The sequence below is a fragment of the Arvicola amphibius genome, chromosome 6 (assembly GCF_903992535.2).
Source record: "Arvicola amphibius chromosome 6, mArvAmp1.2, whole genome shotgun sequence".
Lineage (NCBI taxonomy): Eukaryota > Metazoa > Chordata > Mammalia > Rodentia > Cricetidae > Arvicola > Arvicola amphibius.
In genome coordinates, this window is record NC_052052.2 from 135761349 (window position 1) to 135780847 (window position 19499).

The window sequence follows — 19499 nt, forward strand, 5'->3', positions numbered from 1 at the left end:
CGCACCCACAAGAAGCCCAGGTTTCCAGCGCTGTCGGGCTGGGGGCGGGCGGCGGGCTCACTCCACCTCCGCGTTCCGCCCGGGGGAGAGGGAGTGGGGGCCAAGGTCCCCTCCACACGCGGGCCCCTGAGCCCTGCCGAGGGAGGGAAGCTGGTTTGCAAACAGGAGTCTTTGCCTGGAGGGGCGCGAGCGGAGGGGGGTGGGGGAAGAGTCTCGGCCTGGGGCTGAAGTTGCCAACAGGTGCTCACGAGCTCATGTGACCCGGAGGAAGTACTACACGCGAGAGTGGCCGTGTGTGTGTGTGTGTGTGTGTGTGTGTGTGTGTGTGTGTGTGTGTGTGTGTGGTGCGGGGAGGGGGCTTTCTCAGGGTCCCCAGCAGTGCCAGACACCCGGTGCACCGGCCTGCGGTGGTCCAGGTTCTGCTCGCGGATGACTCCGAGCACTGCGAGCACTGGCGCCCTCGCGGCCAGCCGGGGAGTAGGAGGAAGAGGAGGGGGAGGGAAGGGACGCGAAAGTGGGTCAGGAATGTGACTGGACGCACCCCCCTCCTCTGGCCGCCCGAGACAGCCAGCTCCAACCTTGGAAAGAGAGTTATTTGCTGTTGTGGCTCCGCAACATTGTAGGTGGACAGATACCAGGGGATCCAGAGGGATGTGTTTCTCTGTGACCCATTGGGAAGAAAAATTTAGTTGCCTCAGTAACCGGGTTCGGCTTGGATGCGATGATGCACTGAACGTTGTTGGTGAAAAAGGAGCCGGCAGTTGCGCTTAGGGGACCAGAATAGAAAGCTGAGGAGGCTTTGTTGTGTTTTGTGTTTGTTTGCTTGTTTACCATCTCAAAGGACATCAATTTACCACAGTTCTTAACAGTGGCTGACTAAGGAGACACAAAAGTTTGAAGTTGATACCCTAGAATTGGAAGGAACAGGGGACAGTCACAGTTTGGTATTTAGGGAAGGCATAAGAAACAACCATTAAAAGCCCTTTATTAAAAGGAGAAGGGCAGAGGTGGTCCAGGCCTCTCAAAGCAGAGGAAGCTGTTGAGTTCCTTCCTGGGTGCTGGAGCAACACACAGCTTGAAGGAGGAATTGAGATTTGAAAGTGATGGCCTTTTGGATTGAAGGCAGAGGAGACAAGAAAAGAAAAAGGAAAGGCGGAGGGGCAAGATGGGGCTGCAAAAGAGAGGCTTAGTGTTATGTTAATTGAGTTTGTTACTCAAACTTTTCTTGAACACTTCCTGGTTTCTGTCCCATTTGCCTTCCATCTGTTGGACCAGTCACAAGGTATAGGGACAGGACTGAGGAACCCATGAGTTGAGAAATCCGAAGTACCCGGTGTTTTCACTCAGAGGTCAACAGGATGCTTGTTTCAGTCATCCTCAGAGTTAGGTAACCAGACTTAGGAATTAATGTAAAGTTCTATTTATTTCCAAAGAAGTCACCTTGGGTCAAGATGAATCTTGCTTTGAAAAAGTATATGTTTCAAGGAGTCAACCCCTGGGAAACTAGGTTGTGTCTGATGACACCTGCCTGGGAAGTGAAGGAGGACCAGGAATCATCCTTGGCTGTATAGCCACTTTTGAGGCCACCTTGTCTCAAGGAGCTAAAACAAACAACTGGCAAAATGAACTTATTATAAATTGAATCATATTATAAATATGTAAAAGGAGGTTGATTATTTTGTTGTAAGACTTTTGTACAGAATTAATCTACAAAAAAAAAAGAGAGAAAGATTATTTTTTTAAAAACTGGGTGTGGGTTTAAAAGCCCTGGTTGGCCTGAAGCTTTCTTTGTAGACCAGGTTAGCTTGTGACTTGCAGTAATCTTTTGCCTCTGCCATCTACGTGCTGGGATTATGGTTTTTCCAACACCACGCCCAGCTCTGATGTTCATTTACATTGATGCTGGACATGGAACCCAGGACCTTGCAGATCCTAAGCACAGCCCATCACTCAGCCATCCTTCCGGCCCAAATTATTGTTCTCTTGGGCCTAGATGACCCTGGCCATTGTCGCAGGAGAGAATGGCAATCACGATAGTTACTGGAATAACTGACCTCTGTTCAAGTAAAGGATTATAGATTTTTTAAGTTGTATTTTATGCATATGAGTGTGTTTGTCTACATGTGTGCCTGGTGCCTGAAGAAGTCAGAAGAAGGTGGCAGGTGTTCTGGAACTGGGGTAGGGAGGTGGCTGTGAGTTATCAGGTGGTTATACAAGAACTGAACGTGGGTCTTCTGAAGAGTAGTGAGTGCTCTGGACTGTTTTGTCTCTCCAGTCCAGTGGACTCTGAAATCTTCATTTCAGTTAGAAAATACTGTTATTTTCACTTAGGGTGTCTGCATAAGCTATGGAAAAACTTTATTTAGAATTACACATGGCAGACACTTATACCAAAAAAAAAAAAAAAAGTTTTCTGGAAACTTGAAGGAAGTTAGCAAACAGAATGATTTTCTACTCAAGAGGTAGTTTGCCTTTGAAAGTTTGGTTCACAGCAGAATAGTTCTCATAAAAACCAATAGGAACTTTAAGCAAAATGTAGCTATAAATGTCCTTTTCCCATCTAGCCTTTCTCCAAATATCACCCCGGAATTCATAATTCTTCCATATAAGATGATCTACTGTTAGTTACAAGCCAGATTTAGAACAGAAGTTAAATTGAGGAATAAATATATGTCCAAAAAAAGAGTTAGTGCCAGGCGGTGGTGGCACACACCTTTAATCCCAGCACTCAGGAGGCAGAGACAGGTGGGTCTTCGAGTTCAAGGCCAGCCTGGTCTACAGAGTGAGTTCCAGGACAGCCAGGCTACACAGAGGACACCTGTCTCGAAAAAGAAAAACCATCAATGCAAAGTTGGGATATGACTCAGTGATAGAGTGCTCCACTGGAATGGGGGAGGCCCTAGGTTTGTTCTCCATTATTAGAGAAAATTTATTTTTTTAAAGAAGTTGTCACCAGAACACACCTTTAATCCCAGCTCTTAGGGAACAGAGGCAGGCAAATTTGAGTTTGAGACCAGCTTGTTCTACATAGCAAGTTCCTGGCCAGCCAAAACTACACAGTGTACACAGGGAGACAGCTGTCCTGAGGTGGAGGAGAAGTTACCTATTCATTATATCAGATTTTCACATGTGTTACTGGTGTGTTAGGAGCCATCTACTCACTGACAGTGCCAAAATGTTTTCTTAAATGAGCATGTATTTGAACATATGATCTACCTACATCATGTATGTACAGAACTGTGTTAAGCCATGTGAGAATTATAAACAAGTGGATGGTCAAATGGGTGTTCAAATAAAAAGTCAATCCAATAAGGTCTCGTTGAGGGTGACAGTGAGGTAACAAATGTGTCCAGGAATTAAAGTACCAGTAAGCCGGCAGTGGTGGCACACCCCTTTAATCCCAGCATTCAGGAGGCAGAGACAGGCAGATCTCTGTGAGTTCGAGGCCAGACCAGTCTCCAGAGCGAGTTCCAGGATAGGCTCCAAAGCTACACAGAGAAAGCCTATCTTGAAAAACCAAAAAGAAACAAAAAGAAAAGAAAATGAAGAAAGAAAGAAAGAAAGAAAGAAAGAAAGAAAGAAAGAAAGAAAGAAAGAAAAGCATCATTAAACAAAACAAGAGGAAACGGTGGGCTCATATACAGAAGTCAGTAGCTGAGAGGTAAAGTGAGAGATTTAAATGTTTTTCTTCTGGCTTCTCTTCCTCTAAAATGCTGACAGTGAACTTGCACATTATGTCTGTATAAAAAGAAAAATTGGCTGTTTTTTAAGGGTAGTGTTACCGCCAGCCAGTGTGTAAATGATTACCAGTGGGGGCCGGACAAAAACTGTCCCTCAATTCCAGCATGGCTAGAGAGCTCAGCAGGCTAGGCTGGTGGGGCTGTAAAATGCCTAGCACCAAGCTCATCTTGTCGGAGGTGACCGGGAAGGGAGAGGACAAAGCACACACCTGAGCTCAGGCCTGGGTGTTCTAGGGTGCTGGGAATGTTCTGGTATGGTGGCTGACAGGTGGCAGCCATCAGGAAGTAGTTCCGAGGAAAGTCTTAAGACTTGAATTGGGCCTTAATGATGGATGTGATTTTTATAGCCAGAAAGAAGGGCGGTTCTGCTTAAGCCTGTGAGCCAAGAGGCCGGAAGTTGTAGAGCACAGGCCCGGAATCTGAATTGACCAGCTTTGCTGGAAGAGATGCATTGGGTATAAAAGTTGTCATTTCAGTGATAAGATTAGAGACAGACCAATCAGGGACAAGGAATAGCTCGCTGAGCTCGGTATTGAGACTTTATCTGCAGATAATGGGGAATTATGGGAAAACTTTAAGCCGGGAAAATACAGACGTTACCTCATTTTGTGATTGGTAGATATTGTTATCTATTGAGAATTTGCCCAACCCCAGGTCAGACAAACCATTTTTCCAATAGCTCAAATGATTGTTAGCAGTTTTTAGCAATAAAATAAGATGTACAACCAGGTGGTGGTGGCATATGCCATTAATCCCAGTACTTGGGAGGCAAAGGCAGATGGATCTCTATGAGTTCAAGGCCAGCCTGGTCTACAGAGTGAGTTCCAGGACATTTAGGGCTACAAAGAGAAACCTTGTCTAAAAAAAAAAAAAAAAAAAAAAACCCAAAACCAAAATAATCAAAATATGTTCATCATTTTATTTGACATAATGTTGCATAGTTAATAGACTCCAGCACAATTAAACATAACCCGAATATGCTGAGGGAAACCCACAAAATTCAGTTTTTCTTCTGTTCACTTCATTGCAGTGGTCTGGATAGGACCCTGCCACATCACGACCAAGGTAGGTTGTATGAAATCAAAGTTAGATTTGGAGGTCAGCCTTGGGGTCAGGTTATCGTGAGAGTTTAAGGAACACTATTGCAGGGACCCAAGAGGACAATGAGAATAACTTTTGTCAAGGGAAATGGGAGTGGGGATGTAACTCAGTAGTGGTGTACTTGCCTAGTATACGCAAGGCCCTAACATGACCAAAAAATAATAATTTGTGTAAAGGTAAAATGGAGGTTGGCTGGAGAGGTGGTTCATTGGTTAAGAGAGCTTGCTGCTATCAGAGAGCCTGGGTATGGTTTCAGCACTCATGTTGGGCAATTTACAACTGTGTATGATTTCAGCTCCGGGGGATCTGACAGCCTCCTCTGGCCTCCACAGTCACCCCCATACACACGCATGCACATATACACACATAAATAATAAAATTTAAATATTAAAAAAGAAAACGACAATATTGTATAGAATATGTAAGGGCAGGACTCAGAGGTTAAGGTAACGGATGATGTAGATCTAGACACTCTGAGCGGTAGGAAGATCCGCACAGGAAGCCTGTGTTCCAAACAAACTGCGAAGCTCATTTGGAGAAACCTGTGTTCAAGGTCATGTCAGAACCTGGGTTTAAGTGATTTAGGGGAATGGGTGAGTCATGGGTGTGTGCCTCACGCACTGGAAGTGATGGTGGGTCCCAGGTGTGACTGAGCACCTGAGTTAGAACCAGCTGGCCAAAGCCAAGTTTAGTGAGCATTCTCTGTTAAAAACGTACCTCTGTGCAATTTGGAAAATCTCCCTCCTCGTAGACCACAAATTAGTCATTTCTGGGGCTTTCTGGAGAGCCCAAACGATGGCTCAGCACTGTTCTAACCAGAGTGCTTTAGCTCAGTGGCTCCTGACCTGCCTCATCAGATTAAGGCACCCCACCCTTAGGCACGGCATCAAATCCTCCTGGGGTCAGTAGACCATTCTTTAATAAGCCCTTTAGAACATCCTGGTGCAGATATTCTGGGATAACATTTTGGCTTCACCAGTTTATGGTCCAGCTTGAGACACCCCCAGGCCTCCTGTGGCTCTCCTAAGGAGACCAAGAAGGTTCTAGTTTTCCACACGTTCTTGTCAAACCTGTCCTCTGTTTGCGGATTGGAGGGACAGCCCTTCACAGGCAGGACTCAAAGTTGTTTTTATCCCGGTGACCTGGTGTCTTCCAAATTTAGCCGTGGTCTGGAAGAGAGGATGGATGCCTCAAGTCCTCTGCCCGACGGGGTTGGAAGGAGGTGGCGTTTCTGAGCCCTGTGTGGTGGGGGAGTGACTCAAACTGTGTTCATGGAAGCCTGTGGAGCTGATGCAATAACCCAGCTTGGGCAGACCACTTCCTGTACCTTTGGATTCACAGACCTAGGGTGTGGCGATTGGCAGTCTTAGGAGTACTCTGGCTGATGTCTCAAGGCAGCTCTGTCATTCTAAGGTGAGGTGAGGCGAGCCACGGGCTGTAAACCCACAAGGTCCCACAGGGTCTACTAACTTAAACACAGACACATCCTCAGAAATTTGGACTTAGATTCTAAATGGCTGTGGCCATGGATGCAAGAAATACCCACCTGCATGTGTATCTTATTGTCACGAAAGACATGTGTGCTTCCTTGAACACCAGGCAGACATTTTGTCACAGCCAACTTTCAGTCAGTCCATATTATTTGTCCAGCCACAAACTGATCGTTGATTCTCCATGTTGTGTATAAGGTATAAGAAGAGCTGCTCGTGTGTCTACAGCATGACTTGCCGTAGGAATGAGCAGACAAAAACTCGTGTTTAAGATTGACAGCAAAGATGGTGACAGAAATTTCACCCCACACTCCACCCTGTTCTGTGTATGTAGGGGTTTGCTGTGTGCACACGAGGGCTGGAACTTGTGGAGGCTAGAGGTATCCGGTCCCCTGGAGCTAGAGGTACAGATGGTTATGAATCAAGTCGAACTCTGGTCCTCTGGGAGAGCAGTCCACACTCCTAACCACGAATCCATCCCTGCAGCCCGAGAGTCCATGCTAAAATGTTATTTTCACAATTACTTACTGTTTCCCCGTAGCCATTCGTAATGCCCACGAAGCAGATTTGAAGGCCATCACTCCAGCGGGTCAGCTTCAGTTCCAAAGTTTGGGGTTTGTGTTTTTCCAAAGGAGAAATGCCCTCCACCAGCTGTGGCATCTGGGGACATGTATAGTTTATTTCATGGCTGTCCACTTGAAAGTACTGCTGGACTTTTGAAACACGTGGAATAAGCTGATTTTACTCAAAACTGCTTTTTGCTTATCGGCCTTAAAAAAGATGTGTTAAAACCCGTTTGGCAGCTTTTTTAATATGACGTGTTAGAAGTCCTAGAGAAGAGAACTTTGAAACAGTATCAATGTTGGAACTAAAGCAGAACACTTTTAAACAGTATTTCTGATGTTCAAGCCTCTGAATTAGGAGAACTCTCTTTGCAGGAAAGTCAAGGTTTCTTGATAAGACTGGATTATCAATATGTTTTTAAAAAATTGATAGCATCCAAATCATGTAATGTAGAGTTTAATCAAGGACTTGGGAAATGGCTGATGGGGAGGAATACCTGCAGATTCAAATCCTTATCCACCTAGTCCCCTCTGTTTCCAAGTATAGCACAGATATAGTAGCATCTATTTCTAAATCCTTCTACTATGATAGTGTAGAAATACAGGACTTCAGATGATATTCATTCCTTTGCCGTCTCAGCCTGAAATGGTCTCTTGAATTTCTGATCCTCCTGCCTCTAGCTCCTAAGTGCTAGGATCACAGATGTGAACCACCACACTGGGGATTGAACCCATGGCTTCCTGCATGGTAGACAAACACTTTACCAGCTGAGCTATGTAAGGACATAGGCATAAGCAGCCAAAGACTGCTCCTTAAATGACTGATTTCAGAGTCTCTTATTTATTTTGTTTTTTTTGTGGGGCTAGGTCTAAAACCCTGGACCTCAGAGATGCTAGGTAGTCACACTATCTATGTAGCTGGTGGTATGCGTTGACCATTTCACACTGCATTTCTAGGATGTTTGTCTTTCTCAGTGCACGATAGTTGTGGGTTTCAACAAGACTGCTGGAGGAAAGGGGCAATCAATTCATATTGTCAAATTGCAGATCCCTAAAAATGCTGAGTTGAGACTGTCTTGAGAGTGGAACATTATCTTAAGGTTAGCTTTTGTTTTAAATCCAAAGTGGTTGGTTGGTTTCTCGTTGAACTAGAGAAGTACTCCAACTTTTAAACCCCAAAGTGCAGCCGGGCAGTGGTGGCGCACGCCTTTAATCCCAGCACTCAGGAGGCAGGTGTAGGCGGATCTCTGTGAGTTCGAGGCCAGCCTGGTCTACAAAGCAAGTTCCAGGACAGCCAGAGCAAGTTATACAAAGAAACCCTGCCTAGGAAAAACAAAAAACAAACAAACAAAAAAACCTGTAGCCTTTCACACAAAAGGCTGTTTGTCACAGTGAAATTGTGAAACCTTCGGAGAGGTGGAGACCTTGTGCGACAGAAGTGCATGGTCTCAGCACTGCCCCCACCCCCCGCCCTTTGCTTTGCCCGTCCCGTGCTGCTCAGCAGAACTGCTGCAGACTCCTGAAATGTCAGCTTAGCCCTCAGACTCCGTGTGTCTCACTTTTGATTTCTTTGGTCCTCAGCCAGCCTCATATTTGACACTCTGGGCATGGGCAGCGTTGGTGCCACTTGGTCTTGAGCTGCTAATCTTTTTATTGTTTCCTGTCATTTTGTCCCGTGATTGATGCTCTCCAGCCTGGGGCAGGGGAGTGATGAAAATGACTTTGAAAATAGTTTTGGAAAGGAATAAGTTAAGTTAGGTCTTGGTCTTACTTGAGAACAGAGAAAGACTGAAAAGAGCACACAGTATGTTTTAGAAGGCTACAAGGGCTCTGGCATGAAGGGAGCAAACACGCTCCTGAGTGCCTTGCAGAAGGGGAAGGGGGCTTTTTCTGGTGTTTTATCATGGTTGTATAATTCAGATCTCCAGTTCTGTGGTGGGATGGACAATAAGACCTCCTAGGATCTCTGTTCAGGTCTATGGGAAGGTTACTGAAAAGGGTCCTTTTCTCTTCAAGTTAAAAATAACATGAGTTTTGAATCGTAGCCTTAAAAAAATCTTCCCACTATGCCCCCTACCGCATAGTCCACTCATGAGGGCCGGCTCTGACTTGTAACATGCAAGAGAGACTCTAGGATGTGAGAAGAAAACAGAACATCAACTTGTGGATTTTGCCTTTCCCTCTGTAGAGAATTGGGTTTTTCGAGATAAACTATTCTACTGTGATCTTGTAGCATAAACTACAACTCTTTGTAGCATTAAGTCTGTTGTTGTAGCCAATTAAAGCACAGAAGCCAGTGACATGTGCTGCATTCATGTGCTTGTAAGTAGCAATCCTGTCTGCTATGAACATTGTCTAGTCACTCCCAAACAAAACTCCTGTGTTTGTTAAGTGTTAACTCTTTATCATATCTTGCCCAAGACCCTCATAACTTCTGGTCTACTTGCTCTTCCCCGTGCACCTTCTGGATATTTCTCAGCAGTGGACCCTAGCTGTACTTTTCCTTTCGAGTCTTGCTTTTTCATTTAGCATACTTTTTTCGAGATTCCTCTCTGCTGTAGCCGGGATCAGTCCTTCCTTCTTTTTCTAATGGCTGAATGGTATCCTCCCATCCATGCATAGCACACTTTGTTCAGTCTCCACCTTTCCTACGGTCTCTGTGATCACTCAGTTTCGCAGTGAAAACAGGTTTATGTGTTGTGTGTGGCCCTTAGCTGATTTGAATGACGCTGCTAGAAATACTGGCTTGCAGGCATCCGTGGGATTGTTGAGTCATATAGTAAATTTCTTTAAATTTTGGGGGAGCTACCAAGCTGTTGTCCACTGTGGTTGCATTTTACATTCCTTCTAGTAATGCACAGGTTTTTTTTTTTTTAATATCTTTGCTAGTATTTGTTATTTTCCATTTTTCAAAATCTAAACATCCAGGCTAGGTGGTGGTACATACCTTTAACCCCAGCACTCAAGAGACAGAAGCAGACAGATAGATCTCTATGAGTTCAAACCAGCTCAGCCTTGGCTCTATGATAAGACCCCGCCTCAAACAAATTCTCACCACCCAATTGAAATTAAAGTGGGATCTCATTGAGATTTTGATTTCTCTGATGATATCAACCATGTTTCTGGTTTTTGTTTTGTTTTGTTTTCTCCCAATACTAGGGCTTGAGCCCAGGGCCTTGTACATGCTAATCACACACTCTACCATCTGAGCTACATGCCCATCTCTTCTTTTCATGCTCTTATTTTCTCTGATGATTATGATGATGATGATAATGATGATGTCTGTGTGTGGTGTGTGTGCATGTGTGTGCAGGCAAGCGTGCAGGTGTGAATGTGCAAACCAGAAGACAATTTTACCTGCTGAGCCACCTCACCAACCTTATTTCTTATTAGTCATTGGTATAAGTTCCTTCAAATAATGTCTATTAAATTCCTTGCGTTGCTTAATTCTGCATATTTTATAACATATCTTATAGCATATAGATAAAGATATGGGGATACTTGGCTATATGCAAATGTTTTTTAAAGATAGAAGGATCCAATTTGTTAGGAAACCCTGATTACGGTCAATAATGATCCACTTTATTCCTTAAAGCCTGACATTAACAAAAGACTGTTTATTTATTTGCCTGAGATCTCATTTGTTTGGGTCCCAAATGGCCCAGGCTGACCTCAAATCCATTATGCAGCAGAGGCTGAACTTCTGATCCTCCTGCCTCCACCGTCAGAGTGCTGGAATTACCGCAACACCTGAAAGAAGGAAACATTGATGAAAATCCTTGGCCAACTATTATGAGTGTGCTGGGGCCTCCCATATGAAATTAATCCCTGGGTCCCACAGCTGTCTTTTATGATGTTTCCTTTTCAATTAAGTCCTAGTGGGGAATAATCCCGGCCCTTGGAAGACTGAGACAGGAGGATTGCCATAAGAGGCTGACCTAGGCTACATATCAAGTACCTGACCATACAGGGCCACATAGCAAGATTCTGTCTCAGAGAAAGAGAATGGGAGAAAGGGGAATCCACTTAAATGTGTTTCAAGTTAGAGATTTGCCTTGCGCTTGGTGCAACTGTATGATGAATCAGTGCATTTCATGGTGTTTATGATTTATTTGTTTGCTTGTTTGTTTGTTGAGACAGGGTTTCAGTATGTAGTTCTGGCTATCCCGGAAGTAGCTCTGCTAGATTTATAAGTGCCAGGCTGGCCTCGAACTCACAGTGATCCACTTGTTTTTGCCTCTCAAATCCTGGGGTTAAAGGTCACCAGCCTGGCACTTATGAATCTAATTAAGAAATGCCATTTGGGACTGGGGAAATGACTCAGTGGACAGAACGATTGCTACTCATGCAGGAGAACTCAAGTTTGGATCTCCAGCACCTACATTTAAAAAAAAAAATCTGAACATGGCATCCTGTAACCCCTACACTAGGAAGTACAGACATGCCGGTGCTGAGGGCTTGCTGGCCAGGAAGACCAGGAACAGGGAGCCCCAGGTTCAGTAAGAGACCTTGTCTCAAATATAAGGTGGAGCATGATAGGGGAAATACAGCTGATGTTGACCCGTGGCCTCCACACACATGCACACACACACTATACAACATATGACACGTCATACATGAGGACAAGAACTCACAACTCTCGAGACACAGACCTGGCTCTAAAACTGCCATTCCCAGTTAGTACAACGATGTCATTTGTGAAACTCCTCTGTCTCTGGGAAGGATGGAGCTGATCTAGTCAAGGACCCAGTCAGAACATTTCAGGCGTGGGTTTGAGCTGTTAACCACTTGACCTTCCTGTTGCTGTTTTATCCTCTGAGAGTAAACTTTGTGAAGTTGCCCTAAAACGCCAGCTTCTATCAAGGTGTGACATCACCCTCCTGGTAATCCTGATGTGTTTCTTGGAAAGTGACCACGCAAACAGGCGTTTTCCAAATAAAACATTTGTTTCAGTAAACAGGTATTTTACCTAGTCACTCAAGTGGAGAATTTTAAAACCAGTGTTTGCTTTTGCCAGCAAACATTTTGGTTCAATCTATGCAGTTTAACAAGTGAGGGAGACTTAAGCGGCTCCTAGAAAAACCAATGCTGGGCTGTCAGCAGCTACCTATTTGCTGTCAGAGAGTCACTTTCTGGAGCAACAACCAGTGCTTTCTGGAGAGTTCTATACTTGATTGCAATCAAGATGGAAAGTCTCCAGTGTGTGCACACCCTTACTCCCAGCACTCAGGAGGCAGAAGCAAGAAGAGGGCCAACCAGAATGGTCTACAGAGCCAGTTCCAGGCCAGGCAAGGCTACATAATGAGACCCTGACTCCCACCTCTCTTTCCTTCCCCACCTCCCCAACACACACAAAAACTTAGGCTTTATGCTTTTAGGTTTGGGAAGGACTTCTAATTATTTTCTTATGTCAAAAGATGAGTAGAAAGGAATTACTAAGTTGGAAGTTGATTTGGGGCTGGGGCTTTGGGCTCAGTGGTAAAGTAGCTTGCCTGGAATGTATGAGGCCCTAGGTCCCATCCCTAGCACTGAAAAATAAAAATACTTCTATATTTAAGTTTGATAATCTATGATTTAAATATATGTCCCCTTAAGTGACTTTGTGACCATTTAGCTTGATATAAATCAGAATTCTACACAGCTATGAATTCTGCATCCAGGGAATCAATATACTCTGGAAAGACAGAAGCAAAAACAAGCCAGTTGCTTGTTTACTAAACATGTATGGTCCTATTTTTCCTTTGTCATTATTGCCTAAAACACTCAAAAATATCTCATCTACTTACATGACATGTATTTTATAGCTGCTATTATATATGAGCCATCTAGAGAGTTGACTACAAGTATCTGGAAACACATGCCTAGATTCTGTGCAGAGAACCCGAACCCTAACTCTTTGAACAAATGAAGAGTTGGCTTTTAGCTTTTTACTTAAAATTTTTATTCCAGTCTTTTATTTATTTTCTATTAATTATGTGCACGTGAATGTGGGTGACTGAGTGTGCAGGTAGGAGGACAGCTTCCGAGAATCTGTTCTCCTACCACATAGGATTAGACTCCCGTCATCAGGTTTGATGGCAAGCACTTTAAGTCACTGAGCCATCTTGTCAGCCCTCTTTTTAAGTTAAATTTGCAAATTGTCCAGCACTCTCATGAATCCCGGAATCTGGGTTGGCTTCCAACTCTCCATGTCACATAAGCTAAGTTTGAACCTCCCATCTTCCAGCCTCTGTCTACCTTCCAGGGTCTGGGATGATTATAAACCTCAACCACTGTGTCTGGTTGATCAGATTGATATTGGTTTCTTTCTTTTCTTTTCTTTTATTTCTTTTTTTTTTTAAACAGATTTTCTCTGTAGCTTTGGAGTCTGTCCTGGAACTCACTCTGTAGACCAAGCTGGCCTCTAACTCACACAGATCCACAAACCTCTGCCTCCTGAGTGCTGGGATTAAAGGCATACACCACCACTACCTGACGACTTCTTCTTCTTCTTCTTCTTCTTCTTCTTCTTCTTCTTCTTCTTCTTCTTCTTCTTCTTCTTCTTCTTCTTCTTCTTCTTCTTCTTCTTCTTCTTCTTCTTCTTCTTCTATGAGATGGGAGATTTCACTTTGTAACCCAGGCTGTCCTCAAACTCAAGATCCTCCTGCTTCTAGTTCCTGAGTGCTAGGATTACAGGGACTGGACACCACGTCTGGCCAAACTACTTCTGCTACTTGTTTGTCTTAGTCAGGGATGTGGTGAGACTCAGCCATGCCGGGGGTACCCGTAGCTGTGATTTTGCCACTCATTGCTTGTAGCCCTCAGAGTCCCACAATGTCTTTTCCCACTTCACTATCGACAGACATTTGAACTGTTCTATATTTTGACTCTTATGCAAAAGGCTACCAATTCCTGTTTTAGTTAGGGTTACTATTGCTGTGATGAAACACTATCGTAACCCAAAGCCACTCAGGGAGGAAATGGTTTGTTTTGCTTACACTTCCAGATCATAGTCCATCATTGAAGGAAGTCAGGGCAGGACAGGGCTGGAATCTGGAAGCAGGAGCTGAGGCAGAGGCCACAGAGGGGTGCTGCTTACTGGCTTGCTCTCCATGCCTTGCTCAGCTTGCTTTTTATAGAACCCAGGACCACAAGCCCAGAGATGACACCACCCGCAATGGTCTGTGCCCTCTCCTGTAAGTCACTAATTAATAAAATGCCCTACAGCCAGATTTTATGGAGCATTTTTTTGTTTGTCTGTTTGTTTTGTTTTTTTGAGACAGGGTTTTTCTGTGTAACTTTGGAGCCTGTCCTGGAACTTGCTCTGTAGACCAGGCTGGCCTCAAACTCACAGAGATCCTCCTGCCTCGGCCTGCTGAGTGCTGGGATTAAAGGCATGCACCACCACTGCCTAGCTGGAGCATTTCTTAATTGGGGTCCCTTACTTTCAGATGACTCTAGCTTGTGTCAAGTTGGCATAAGACTATCCAGCTCAAAGCCCTTCTTCTAAATATCTCTCCTCACTGTGTGCAAATGTTTCTCTAGGATGTATATGGAAGGTGGCTTCTTGTGTCAGGGGATACTTGTTTGTTGTTTGGCTGGTTGGTTTGGTTTTTCAAGACAGGGTTTCTCTATGTAGCCCTGGACATCCTGGACCTCACTCGTAGACCAGCCTGTCCTTGAACTCAGAGATTCGCCTGTCTCTACCTCCCAAGTGTTGGGACTAAAGGCATGTACCACCACTGCCTGGCAAGGAGACTTGTAATTTTAACTTTGCACTATTAATTACAAAGTTTTCCAAAGTAAATATTCCAGTTTCTATCACTAGCAGTGAAGTGGGCTATTTGTCTGATTTTACTGAGTTATAATTGACATGCAATTATGTATGTGTGTATTCTCTTATTTTTTTAAATTATGTTTATAAGTTTGTGGGTATGTGCACAGTAGAGGCAGAGATCTTTTTTAATTTAATTTTATTTATTAGTAGTATTATGTGAGCATGGGTGTGCCACAGCAGTTTGTAGGTCAGAAGTCTGCTTTCACGAGTTCTTGCCACTCTTCCAGGGATTGAACTCAAGTTGCCAGACTTGCATGGCAAGCCTTTTATGCAGTGAACCATTTGCTTGCCCCATAGTTATCTTTTTAAAAACTTTCCTGGGGCTGGAGGGATGGTTCAGTGGTAAAGAGCACGGGCTGCTTTTCCAGAGGACCCAGGTTCAGTTCTTAGCACCCACATAACCCTCTGTGGCTCTAGTTCGAGGGGATCTGGTTCCTTCTTCTGGCTCTGTGGGACCCAAACATATTTGTGGTCCACAAAAGTAGATGTAGAAAAACACCCATAAAGGTTAAAATATAATTAATTGATTAATTAATTAATTAAAAGCTTTGCTGAATGGGAATTTATTACTCTGCATCTTCACCAAGATTTAATATTGGCAGACTTTTTACTCTTTGCCCACATAGTGAGAACTAAATGGCACTCCTATTGTTGTTTTAATTATCTTCCTAAATACTAATTAGTAGTTATTGGCCATTTTGACTTCTTTTTTTCCTGAGTATTTATTCAAACTGGTTCTCTATTTTCTTTTCTTTTTTTTTTTTTTTTTGTTTTTTGGGGTTTTTTTTGTTTTGTTTTGTTTTGTTTTGTTTTTGACCCAAGGTTTCTCTGTAGCTTTGGTGCCTGTCCTGGAACTAGCTCTTGTAGACCAAGCTGGCCTCGAACTCACAGAGCTCTGCCTGCCTCTGCCTCCTGAGTGCTGGGATTAAAGGCGTACGCTGCCACCACCCAAAAAGATCCTGTCTTAAACAAACTAACAGAAATGATTCCCTATTCCTGAAGCTAAACATGATGTTACTCTCCTGTATTCTTTATTAGCTCCCCCCATTCATATTTTGTTCCCGTATTTCACTCATGTGGATCTGACTTTAGGAGTGTTGACTTTTGTGAATGGTCTCCATCTTCAGTGTTTGTCCTGGTGGATGTTGGGAATGCTGTGAGGTGTCATTCGTTTCACACAGTCTGGAACTGTAGCTGCCACACGTGTCGGCCCTGCCCTGCCCCTCTATGTGCTCTCTAGTCTATTCAGTGATGGCCATGTCAGCTCTTGGTGCTGCAATGAACTGTCACAGATTTCCGGTGACTCCTGCCACTCAGGAGGGTAGATTCCTACAACTAGTTATTTTCCGAAGATGTCTTAGTGTTCTTGGCTTGCTGCCTTTCTCTATAAATTGTAGAAACTGTTTTAATTTCCTAGCAGAAGTTTTAAGACTCTTTATTGGGACTATATGAATCCATAGAGCAATCGGTTAGGAAAAAAAAATATGTTTACTATATATATATATATATATATATATATATATATATATATATATATATATATATATGTTTACTATAGTCAGGCACATCAAAAGGACCGTGCAGAGACATTGGTGTCAGACTCCTGGGTACTGACCCTACACCAAGTCTCATTGACCGTGTGATTCTAAAGAATTTACTTCATCTTGGTGTGCCTCTGCTCTCCCACCTGTAAAATGGGGATGCTGGGCAGGGAGATACAGGCCAGTGGTAGAATATATATTTCCCATGCATGAGGCCCGGGGTTTGGTACCCAGCAGCAAAAAGAAAAAGTAAACTATGAATCATAGCAAAGGAGAAACTGTCTTATATCAGCTGATTAGAAGCAAACATAGCTACCTTTCTGAGAGCAACTGAAAGACTTAAGTGAGTCACTGGGCAGTGGTGGTGCCCACCTTTAAATCCAGCACTCGGGAGGCAGAGGCAGGCAGATCTCTGTGAGTTCGAGGTCAGCCTGGTCTTCGGAGTGAGTTCCAGGACAGGCACCAAAGCTACACAGAGAAACCTTGTCTGGGGGGGGGGGGGGGAGGATTTAAGTGAGTAAATGTGTAGTATATGCTATGTCCAAAGAACGAGGAACACAGAATCTTAAATGTTTTAGCACTGATTCTGCCTGTTCACACATAGCTTCCTTAACGTCTAAGAAAGTTTGATCATTTTCCTTGTCAATCTGTATCTAGGGACTGGAAGGATGACTGGGCAGTTACTGTCCTTCTAGAGCAGTGGTCTCAACCTTCCTAAGGCTGTGACCCTCTAACATAGTTCCTCATGTTGCGGTGGACCCCTCCCCACCATAAAATTATTTTTGTTGCTACTTCTTAACTGTAATTTTGCTGCTGTTACGAGTCATAATGTAAATGTCTGTGTCTTTCAATCGCCTTAGGTAAGCCCTGTGAAAGGGTCATTCAACCTCTAAAGGGGTCGCGACCCACAGGCTGAGAACCACTGTTCCGGAGAAACTGAGTTCAAATTCCACCACCCATGTTGGGCAATTCACAACTACCTGTAAGCTTCTGGGGATCCATCTCCTCACTCTGGACTTTAAGGGCACCTTCATACACAAGACACATGCACACAGAGGGACATATAAATATATAAAAACATTTTAATAAAAAACAAAACTCTCTAAAATACATATTTTATATTCCTATCTATCTCAACATGAATAGGGCACATTAGCCCATGTATGTGGAATATATTACTTGGTATTAGTATATAACATATATATATGTGTGTATATATATCGTGTATTTACATATATTATATACATACATATACATACTTTTGCTGCATCAAATGGTATATCAAGCATCCCGGTGTGTATGATGTTTTTGAAGCTACTTAGTCTATTTTATGAGTTGAGTGTGATCATATTTGGTTAATGCTAGTCAGATGTCATGTTCCATAAGTCACTGCTTAGAACGGACAAGAAGCATGGACAGTGTGACAACTCATTGGTCACCACTCTGCTCTGATAGGGCTGAACGCTGTTTCTGTTTCACCCATTTGACGTTTTACCCAATTCAAATCTTCGTAGGCAATTGATTTTTGTTGTTGAAGTTTATCCAAAAAATTGGCAGTCTGCTTCATTTTCTTTTTCCTGCTATCTTAGGCTGTTTTTAGTCTCTAACTTCTTTCTCACTGGTAGCATTAAGATGTTGCAGAATTTACTGCAGGGCCACCCACAGAGTGCCTGGGATGTTCTAAGAGTCTGTGTTTTCCAATACTCTGTGTTTTCCTGAATTTGGTATCAGAGGTGCCATCCCATTGGAGATTAAAGTCACTTTGTATGCTGACTAGCATCCAGCATAAGTCCAGACCCCTTAGGTAAGAAATGTCATTCTTTGTCCATTCCTATCCCTTTCACAGAAGTGTCTATGGAGCTATTTTTTTAAATATATGCTCAATCAAAAAAAAAGTATATACAAAAGATCTTAGCGGTATTATCCACAAAGAAACTCAAGTAGCCGTTAGTTGGTGGGAAGATAAATAAAATATTGTACACCTCTACAATGGAATACTATTTAACAGTAAAACGGGGTGAAATCCTGATACATGCTACAACATAGATGGGCCTTTCAGAGCATCATACTAAGCCAGACAGAAGACTGCATATTATAACTCTGGGATGGTAAATTAGAGCATCAAAATTAAATGGAAGAATTCATAGAGAAGCAGAAAGGGAAGGAAAGCATACATCCGTCCGCCTTGCCTCATGCCTCCCTCTAGTTTCAGTTCTTCGGCATAGGCTCCGTCACGTGGCTCTGACTCACGTGGGAGGCTCAGACGAAAGCTGCCAGGCTGCGTGTGATTTCACTTTGTTGCATGACAAAGAGACTCAAACTGAAACCAGTGAAAAAACCAATGTGTTCTTAATGGTTTTTACCCAAACCATAAATCCCGCCCTTGGAGAGAAGGGGAATCACCCAAGAGTTGGCCCAGGTCCTTCAATATGCTCTAGAACGGTATCTCTCAAACTCTGTTCTCTCTTAATATTTGTCACTTTGCCGATCACCCGCTCACACTGACCGAGTGTGGCACCTCACTCCAGGAATTCACCTAAAACACTATGTCCCGAACCTGTTCTCAACCAAGGGAGCTCAACAGTGTGAAAGGCAGAGAAATTCCAGCCTCTGGAAAGGTTCCCGGGCATACTGTCCATCAAGCAGAGCTTGCTACAAATGATGAAGGTGGTCCGGCTGGGGTTCCATGGGTCACTACTTACCACTTAATGGAAAATGTCATCAGATGGAGAACTAGGGTGCTGATGCTCATTTAGTGATGTGGTAGGTGAGCACCTCATGTTTGAATAGAATATTGTCTACTATTAGAGAACTATTGTCCGGAAGGGCAGGCGGCAGCACAGAGATGTTTGGTAGCACACCCGATATCTCACCTTTGATGCAGGGTTTGTCATGGTCTTTGTGAACCTCTTTGTTAATTATAACATAAGCTGGTTTTCAGCAAAAGTGAACAGTAGAGTCTAATTCTTTTTGTTTGGAGTTGTTTGTGTTGCTGGGGATTGAACCCAGCCCCTCCTGCATGCTAGGCAAGGGTTCTGCCACTCAGCTGCATCCCTAAAGGGTTTGCTTGGATCATAGCGGTAGCTTAAGAGTTCTGCTAGATGCTTTATAAATTATTCATCGCTTTGGAAAATCCTTACCAAGTGTTTAGAGTACTTAGGGCTTGGAATAGGTATGTCACCAAAGAAAGGGGTGCATAAAAGCTGTCAGCATAGCCGACAAACCAGAAACTTCTCTACCTGTGACTG

General features: G+C 43.6%; 1 protein-coding gene across 1 annotated transcript in view; it reads left to right on the plus strand.

The window, feature by feature from the left end:
- Rreb1 (ras responsive element binding protein 1) overlaps nt 1-19499 on the plus strand; it is a 180122-nt gene continuing 160623 nt past the window's right edge. The window contains exon 1 of the mRNA XM_038335485.1: nt 1-20. The gene's annotated coding sequence lies outside the window, so the exon portion shown is untranslated. The remainder of the gene's footprint in view (nt 21-19499) is intronic.